At 39.0% G+C, this 9,409-nt stretch overlaps 1 protein-coding gene across 13 annotated transcripts in view; it reads left to right on the forward strand.

Annotated features, from left to right (window-relative positions):
- The window catches only part of tcf4 (transcription factor 4), a 679,628-nt gene extending 670,421 nt beyond the window's left edge, over positions 1-9,207 (forward strand). For all 13 annotated transcript variants that reach the window (XM_085974559.1, XM_085974581.1, XM_085974567.1 and 10 more), the window contains one exon: positions 1,463-9,207. The gene's annotated coding sequence lies outside the window, so the exon portion shown is untranslated. The remainder of the gene's footprint in view (positions 1-1,462) is intronic.
- Positions 9,208-9,409: the final 202 nt, after the last annotated feature.

A 9,409-nucleotide genomic window follows, 5' to 3' on the forward strand; every position in this document is an offset into this window, starting at 1 on the left:
TACGGTGGCATAGTGGTTATGTCACTGGACTAGTAATCCAGAGGCCTGGACTAATGATCCGGAGACATGAGTTGAAATCCCACCACGCCAACTGGAGAATTTAAATTCAGTTAATAAATAAATCTGGAATAAAAAGCTAGTATCAGTAATGGTGACCATGAAACTACCGGATTGTCGTAAAAATCCAGCTGGCTCACTAATGTCCTTTAAGGAAGGAAATCTGCTGTCTTTAACTGGTCTAGCCTATATGTGAATCCAGACCCACAGCAATGTGGTTGACTCTTAACTGCCCTCTGAAATGGCCTAGCAAGCCACTGAGTTGTATAAGGTGGCTCACCACCACCTTCTCTAGGACAATTATAAGAAGTCACACAACACCAGGTTATAGTCCAACAGCTTTATTTGAAATCACAAGCTTTCGGAGCGCTGCTCCTTCTTCAGGTGAAGTGGAGAAATGCATAAAGACACAGCTTATATAGTCAGAGAATCATGTCAGATGTTTACAGGTAACCTTTCCAACTGCCATTTATCGCACCTCGGCAGAGAGATAATCACAGCAGTCAAAGGTGTGAATGGTGTCCAAACAGGTCAGTCAGGAAAGGTTACCTGTAAACATCTGACATGATTCTCTGACTATATAAGCTGTGTCTTTATGCATTTCTCCACTTCACCTGAAGAAGGAGCAGCGCTCCGAAAGCTTGTGATTTCAAATAAAGCTGTTGGACTATAACCTGGTGTTGTGTGACTTCTTACATTTGTCCACCCCAGTCCAACTCCGGCATCTCCACACCATAGGACAATTAGGAATGGGCAATAAATGCTGGCCTTGTCAGCAACGCCCACATCCTGTGAATGAATAAGTAAAAACAAATGTCTGTACTGGTGTTTTTTTTCCCATATGAGCCACCTAGTCTAACCCCATGGTTTCAGAGGATTAGGAACAGGTCACTTGCTGGCCTCTTGTTGCAAGAGGGGTGAAGAAAAATCTAAAGATTCTAAAATTAAATGATGATCCATTTAGAACAATGATCTAAATGGTTGAGACACAGTCATTACAAAAGGAAGTGGTATATATGAGCGAGGGAGTGCAATGGGGGACCATGGATTGTGCCGAACTTGTCTGTTAACTGGGATGATGGTAGGTGTGTTACAATTGCCTTAAGCTACGGAGGGGAATAATAGCCACAGTTCTTACTGATTGCTATCCACTGACTGTCCTCTTTCCTTGCTGGAAAGTCCATGTGTGTGGGCATTGAGAATGGGACTCTTGGCAATGGTGCCCACCAAAGTCATATAGCTCGCCAACACTCACTGCCTGTCTCGGTTCACACGTGAAGAATGGACAATTGGGCAAATACCAGAGAGTTATGAGTCACCACCCTCAGGTGAGAGGTAAAATTAAGTAGGGAATGAAATGAATAATATACATATCATTGATTAACCTTTTTCCTTCTTTTTATAGGCCCATGGTGCCAGGTCAACAAAAATAAGTGAGAGACCACTTCCTTGACAACTGTATTATCTTACAACAATGTAAACACTCTGCCCAATCCCCTTTTTTTGTAAAATGGAGACACATTAAAAGCAGTCACGAAAATGAATCACAGACGAGAGAGAGAGAGAGAAAGAGCGAGGAAAAAGAGAATACTGCATTCCCAACAAGCAAAGTACGACTTGGGGGACAAACTCTAAACATATCATTCAGAATGTTGAGCAGTATGTTGCAAGCTGTTAATGTACAGCCTAGAGACTGAATGGCAATCTTCTCCACACTGTGGAAAATGCATTTGTGCCTGAACTTCTGTAAAAAAATAAAATTAAAAAAAAATCAATTTGTAGGTTGAAAAAAATATTTATTTGAAATCGTAACCTTGCAATAATGAAAAGTGTACTTCTGATAAAAAAGGAAAAAAAATACAATTTAACATTCTTTTGTTTTGTTGGTGTTCTAGTCAGCTAGTGTTTGTTCTCTGGAGAGAGTGAAGCTTTGCTGCCCGTCTACATCCAGTATTCACAAAAACCAGCAACTGTCCTAATGGTAACTTAGGTGATGACTGCTTAGCCATTCCTTTGTCTGCATGGGAGTAACGGATGGAATAATGGGCCTGTTGGTGATGTAATCCGTATCTATATTGCGATGCCTGTGTTTATTTTGTGATTTTTAATTCCTGTCATTTTCCTGCAGTTATATAGTATTTGATGGAAAATAGGTCACACCCTCTGCCTTTAGAAAGACTTGTTTATATTGGAAACTAAAATCTAGTATCAACATGAAAACTTTTTGAATTTAGATGTGATATTATGGCAGTGGTCAGTATGGCGACTGTGTGGAACCCGGCAAAAATGAGTAGTTTGGGGTACAAAATTCACGATGGTGGCACCGTTACTAAATTAAATGTTCCTTTTGGAGGCTGGCAGATCACTGCCTCTGTGGATAAGGTAGTAAGTGGAAACCTACCTCAACGGCTCAGTGGGTAAAGGCACTGCTCAGTGGAACTGAGCCCTAGATACCAAGAAAGACCCCAAGCTCAATCTGTGGTCTTTGCTCAGTTAGCTGCTCTCACCCAGGACAATGGTCCGGGTGCTGCAGTTGTCCTTTGGGCTCCCCTTCGTGCTCCTAGACTGGAGGAGGGAAAAGTCAGTCGATATTCTCACTCCCAATCACTAGCCAGTGAAGTCTGCAGGGAAGTCCACATGTGTGGATGTTCGACTGGACTGTGATTCCCCCTCGCGGTAGAATGGCCTACTGGAATTCGCTACCTGGGCTCACCGCTTCCGTGAGGCAGCCGGTGCCCATCAGACCGTGCCCCAGAATTGAGTTGACCCTTAGGAGAGGAGGGGCAAAAATTGGAGGGACGAAAACATAGGAAGTGAAGAACAAGACATCATAACAGTCAGTTATGGATAAGTATATGGGAACCCTAAAGTAACTGTAAATGGAGGTTTCCACTATAATATATACAAAATATTATAACGGCAGAAATATCCATTTGCATTCCATTTTTACCATGATATCTAATACTGTATGTGTGTGGTGTGTATATATAATAGTTTTTAAAAATAATTACTCCATGTGACTGGTGTGACTTATGCTCCTGGATGAGGAACAGAAGACAACCTGCAATTCACCCTTTGATTTATTGTAAGTGTTCTGGTTACAGAAGCTTTCCACTTAGGTTTTTAAGCATTTGTACTAAACCTGGATGATGATGATAATATAGTTCTGCGCAGAGGTTTCCCTACGATCAATCTGAAGAGTCAGCTTAGTTCTATGCATGTCAGGAGTAGTGAAAACAAGTGCTTTAGGCAGGTTTACTGCAGACATATTTATGCAATGTAACGGGAAGTAGCAGCTTACTTCTACGTATAAAGAAAGTTAGGTTATAAAAGCAAATGTGCTCATTTAAAACAAACAAGAGCTGCACACTTACGCACACATGCTAACCATCTCAGTGCACAAGTTGCATTTTCTCTGTGAGGATGTTATATTAATAAAAAGTGATAAGACTTAGATATTTTTTTTTTTATTCAGTCCCCATTGAGGCAAATCTGTTCATTTTAAATCAGAAATGTTAGAATCTCTGTGACTGAACTGGAACGATGCCGAAGGTGTTATTTACCCCTTAAGATGGTTCCTAGTCTTAAGTTCAGTTCTGTGCTAGCTGGGAATCCTAGGAGCCAAAACAATTTACAGGAAGCTTCTGTCGTCTTTCTGATGGACAGATTTTAGTGCTGACTAGGGAAATACATCATTTAGGGCTGCTCCAGAATGACCTTAAACAGGTCTTGTGATGTGGAGTAATTTGTTATTCAGGTTTCCATCAGCAGGAACATCGGAGTCCAAACCAGATCTCACCCAGCACAGTTCCCTGTCTGGGCCCAGACTTGGTAAAAGGTGACAACTTAGTTATCCAAGTTCTGTACTGGCTGGTTTTTAGAGCTCTGGGAACCATACGGTAAACTTGTACTTTGACCCCCTCCCTCACTAGGTTGGTACAGGTTTATTAGTGGCTTTGAAGTTGGGATCCATCTAGACTGCTGGTACAAAGATCAGTAGCAGCACATATATTCAGTAAATGCCAGCTGCACAAGCCTGGCATTATAGCCAGTTAGTTGGAAGGAGTCTTATTTTCCATCAAATAGTGTATCTGTGGGGAACTAGGCTATGACGCCATAGATTTTTCCTGATGTTTCCTTAACCCTTTGAGCACTGCAGTAACATTACTCCATTAAAATCCAACAGCTTTATCCCAGACATACAATGCATTGAGATAGCATCAGAATCGTTACATTCCCTGTTTGGATTTAGCTCCCCAATAATCTTGCCTCCTCTTCCAAGACACACAGTGTTTCATTCCTTGCGCCAAGAGGTCATGCAGGCGACTTGCTCCCAGGCCTCTGTCAATGCTGATTTGTAAGCGGTCACTTTGAGATGCCAGTACAAAAGTGGGGTCACTCCCCTATTCTTGTCCACTCCCTCCATGCAAGGGGTTTCTTGACCCAGCCTTTTCCCAATGAACAATGCAATCAGCATCTCGCAGTGTGGGAATCCAGTGCACAGTCTGTTGTTAATGCACCAACCCACTTTTCCAGTAGAGTATGCATTTTCTGTTCTCACACAAAAGAACAGTTTGTATTTTGAAAGCTGCACAAAGTCTTTCTGTGCTCAAAGGGTTAAAGCCACAGAATGTAGAGATTGTTGTGGTATTGATCCTGGTATCAACCGCCATTGAAAGCATGTTCCATTTGTCAGATCCTAATTAAACAAGGGATTCAATGCAGCCGAATCCTGATAAACGCATAACACGTTTGCCAATAAACATTACCCTTGGATCAGACTTCTACCTAGTGAGAGTGGATGGGAATGAAACTTGAGATTTCTACCCTTGGCTCAGGTGTGCGCTTATCCAGATTCTCCTGTACCGGGAATCTGGGGGAGAGCTCAGGCCACCGTTAACCACGTAGAAATCTTATAGTCAAAATCAGACAGACAACAGAGCACTCTTTTGCTACCCACTGCACATAATGCATGGAAATCTGAACGTGCTGAAAAAAAAACTTGTCATGGAATGCTTGAACTTGGCGGTGCGCCTGGTCCCAGAAATGAAGCACGTTTCCATGCACTAAGTGCTGAGGGAAAGGAAACCGTCCACAGCACACCAGATTAAAATGTAACCATTTCATTGACCAGCCCGAAAGCAATCATAGTAACACTGCCTGCTAAAATAGTTTAAAGCAGTTAATATTTAAGGTTCTCTTTGTTTTCCTTTTAAAAAAAAAAGTACTGTAGTAGATTAGAGACAAAAAAAAGCAACGACGATTATCGATAGTGGATATGCAGCTTGCGACATTGACAAGAGCAGCAAGGTCTAGAAGCCTGAGCAAAAAAAAAAGAGGCTTCGAAGAACTTGTTAGTTTTCTAGTGTTTCTTTAAAGAACTTAGCAATAACAAACGAGAAAGTGTGCATTATTTGTGAAGAACGCTGACCAGCATTAGTTTATGCATGAGGTGAAGCTTGGAAAAATCATAGCGATTATCAACATAAAGGGGGTTTCATATATTGTACATAGTTTTAAAAAAAATCCCACAAATAATCATAATATAGATTTTGTTATATTAAACCTGATGAAAGTAAGCATTAATGTGGGAGTTGGGAGCGGGGAAAACGTCATTATTGGTCATTTGTTTTTGTTGTTTACATTCTTGTGCAGAGAGCACATACACTAGTTTGGAGGGTGGTGGGGGGGGAGGGGGGAAGTGGTTTATGCTCTTAAAATATCATTTTTTAAAAATAAACAACAGCACTGGAATTTTAGTGTATGTGCGTGGCCTGAAAATTCTCTTAGTGTGACACTTACCGAACTATTGGGAGCCTGTATTTCCTACACTTTGTGTAGACTTGAAACATTCCTGCCCGTAATATGGCCTATGCCCCAAGTGGAGTTTCAGAAGAAAGTCATCCCTTGTTGTAAAAAGGCAACAAAAAAAAAGGAAGAGAAAATGGTTCCATCTCCTCTCTCTGTTGGTAATTAACCATCACTTTAAAACAAAAAATTGCAAAAATTTGTGTGTTATATGCAGCAACAGGCAAATTTTGCAGCTGTGTTTGAATTCTTTGTGTAAGAGCTAAAAGTTATATTTTTACATGTAGACTTAAAAGTCATTTTGTGTTTTTTGAATATGTCATGAGGTTTTTGCTTTTAAAAAAGAAAAACAATGGAATCCCTGTGGTTTTCAAAAGTGTCTCAAGTTTAAATGAGATAGTAAAATTTCAAGTAGCATTGTCAAGGAATTTTACAAGCACACAATATATTTCTGGAAACTTATTTCAAAAAAAGGAACAAAATAAGGTATTTGCAATTTATTGCCTACTAAATGTTTTATCTAAATCACTCTTTGTGCTGTTTGTTGGAATATTGTTGATAATGATTACATTTGTGAGTGTACTGGGTTTCAGTACTTTGATGGGCAGTTCATGAAACTTTTAAATGCATGGAGGTGGATCAGGTGAACAATTGATTTCTTTTTAAAGCTGTGAATTGGAAAGTCAGTTGACTGAAATGAAGCTGAAATGCTTTACTTTCTAATGTGCTCCTCCGATAGAAAGAGCTCAATGCCTCAGACAATCCGACATCAGTTCAAGAAGGCAATAATCTAAACTTTTGGCGAGAACTAAAATCTTGTTACTCTTTTAGCCACTGCTTATTCAAGAAGTATAATAGCAAAATAAATTGAGATTGATAGATATTTTGTTATGTAAGGGTATTAAGGGAATTAATGGAACCTAGGTGGGTAGATGGAGTTAAGATACAGGTTAGCTATGATCTAATTGAATGGCACGAGGAGCTGAATGGCCTACTCCTTCCTTTCCCTATGTTCTTTCCTATGTTCCTAAAGTACATTGGGTACAAATGAATGGAAGTTGACCAGTTAAGGGCTAACTGCTGTAGTGTGAAGAGCTGCACAATTAAACTATGTAAGGTAAGCGTGGTGTGCCTACAAGGCCTGGGTGTCTGTCTATCTGCAGTCAGGTGTTAGTGAAAGGTGCAACAATGCTGAGAACAGCGAACCAATTGAGACCTGCTTTGGCCTGTAGTCACAATGATTAATTCCTTAGGAACTTTCACATTCTAAATGGTATGGACTCCTACTGATAATAAGGTGTAACATCTCCAGGTTGAAGAAATGTCCTCTAGTAGGTTTCTGCTTCCATCTCTTGACTGCACCAGGTGTCAAAGATGATCGGAGTTGGTGTGGTTTACATTTTAAGTAAAGGAGGTAATGAGGTGATTATTTCAATCTCAATGGATTCTCATTATTTAAAGATGAATCTGACGGGAACAAAACAACTAAAGGCATACGACGACGCATGTGGTCATGCATTGATAGTAATGTTATGTGACCTCTGCTGAGCTGCTTTGTGTATCTAAAATGGCCTGGCAAATAGAAACTTCCTTTCAGTATATATTCTTACTATCTACATTGTAACAACATTCCGTTAGTCTTGCGATAAAGAGTAATTATAAATTGGGGGAGGTTAAGTTAGAATTTAAAAAGATGGTGTAGCTTACTTTGAGCCTATTTTTAAGGGAGTGCTGTTTGCATCCAGAGGCCAACTTTCAAATTTAGTTCAGGGAAGGATCGGGAATCTCTTTGCCTTGATTGTTTCAGATCTTGAATAGAAAGAGTTCTAAAACATACCGCTTCAAAGGTATTGTGGCATCACTGATGATGAGTGACAATATAAAGGAATTTATTAAACATAGCTATTATTTAGACATTTTTGTTTGAGAAGGTGGGAGAAATGATTTTGCTAACTCATGACTGAGCATATACAATACTTTTGTTGATTTAGTTGGGCGTGCATTACATGTGTTATCATCTGAGGCATTAATTGGTTAGACATGTGCAAAAGAGTTGTAATGTTTTAATTGTTATAAAAATGTCAGCATATCATCATGCTATAAGTGAACTAAGGTAGTAGGTTAGCAATCAGCGAAACTAACCTACTGACAAGTAAGTAGAAATTCAAGACCTTATTACTTTAAAATTATTAATGGATCCACTTCCCTGTCTATAACAGTTCATAAACTGAATCAAAGCTGCTCACCCATCAGTACCCATTGTCTTCAATGTAGCTGTAATTAACACTAACGCCTATAAACTGTCAATTGAACCAGTGATGCAATTTGTAAATTTATCCAGTCTTCCGATTTTTTTTCTTTTTTTGTTTGTTTTTTATTTTCCTTTTGTAATTTGTTTTTTTTGTATCAGGCAAGTTAATTAAAAAAAAATGTTTTTTTTAAATGACAAAAGTGAACACTCTCCAGAAATGATTTAGCATTTGGTATGAACAAGCACAAACATTAGCCAATTATAGCTGACTGGAAAAAATATATTGATAAAATTTTAAAAAGGAGACATAATTCCAATACAATGGGGCACCAAGGCTTTTATGAGCCCACTTTTACAGACATTTTTCTCATGGACTCTTATTCATCTTGTGCAGTGCTGGTTTACCATGCTCATTTCAAGTATTATAGACATACGTAATGGTGAGAATATGAACTGTGGCCTTTTTCATTCTTGTACTTGTGATGCAATTAAGTGAAGAGAAAAGCAGAGAATTACCATGTATCAGTGCCTGGCTTTTTGTTATAAAGCTTCTTTTGTCTAGTGCTCTTTTTGCTATGAAATAGACTGTAGTACACCCTATAAAAGCTAAATTTAAAGAAAAAAAATATATTTGGCTTATTTTTCGCAGGAGCAATCCTTTTATACCATGGATCTTGAAAAAAAAAATTCTCGGATTCTGAATATTTCTCTTTGTAGATTTTTGGAATCATTCTGAGTAAAAGTTTGTTACTTTATTTTACTATTTAAAAGATGTTATTTTACCATGTGTTACTGAGATGAACTGTATGGTAGCGTTTTAGTTGTAAGTCGCATGATGTCGCGACTACACACAGCTGCAGCAGTGAGAAAAAAAAACCTATTTCACCTTTTTCCCATTTGTGTGGCTCGAGTGCCTCAACCTTTCATGTTTTTTTGGTGTTTTTCAGATTTGTAGAAATGTCCGAACAGATTGTTTGCTGGAGTATTCAAAGGCCAGCTCGATGTAGGCCATTACCTGTTTATCATCAGTAGTTATTCCAAGCAGTCATGTACATGACAGTTCTGTAGCAATAAATGTGCCATTTTTATAACCTTGTGTTTCATGTGTGTTTTATGTTCTTTACCTGATCCTGGTAATCCTCAGGGTTTGAAGAACTATATCGGTGCTGTGGAGATTTTATTGTTTTGTTCTACCACACCCTCAAAATCACTTCCAGTAACAAAAAACACATGCTCTCTCCTCTCTCTCTCACACATACACTACTAGACTAACCGCTCTAATGTTGACATAAA

This window comes from Somniosus microcephalus, chromosome 2, assembly GCF_052327205.1.
Source record: "Somniosus microcephalus isolate GS21.2 chromosome 2, FLI_Smic_1.0, whole genome shotgun sequence".
Classification (NCBI taxonomy): Eukaryota; Metazoa; Chordata; class Chondrichthyes; order Squaliformes; family Somniosidae; genus Somniosus; species Somniosus microcephalus.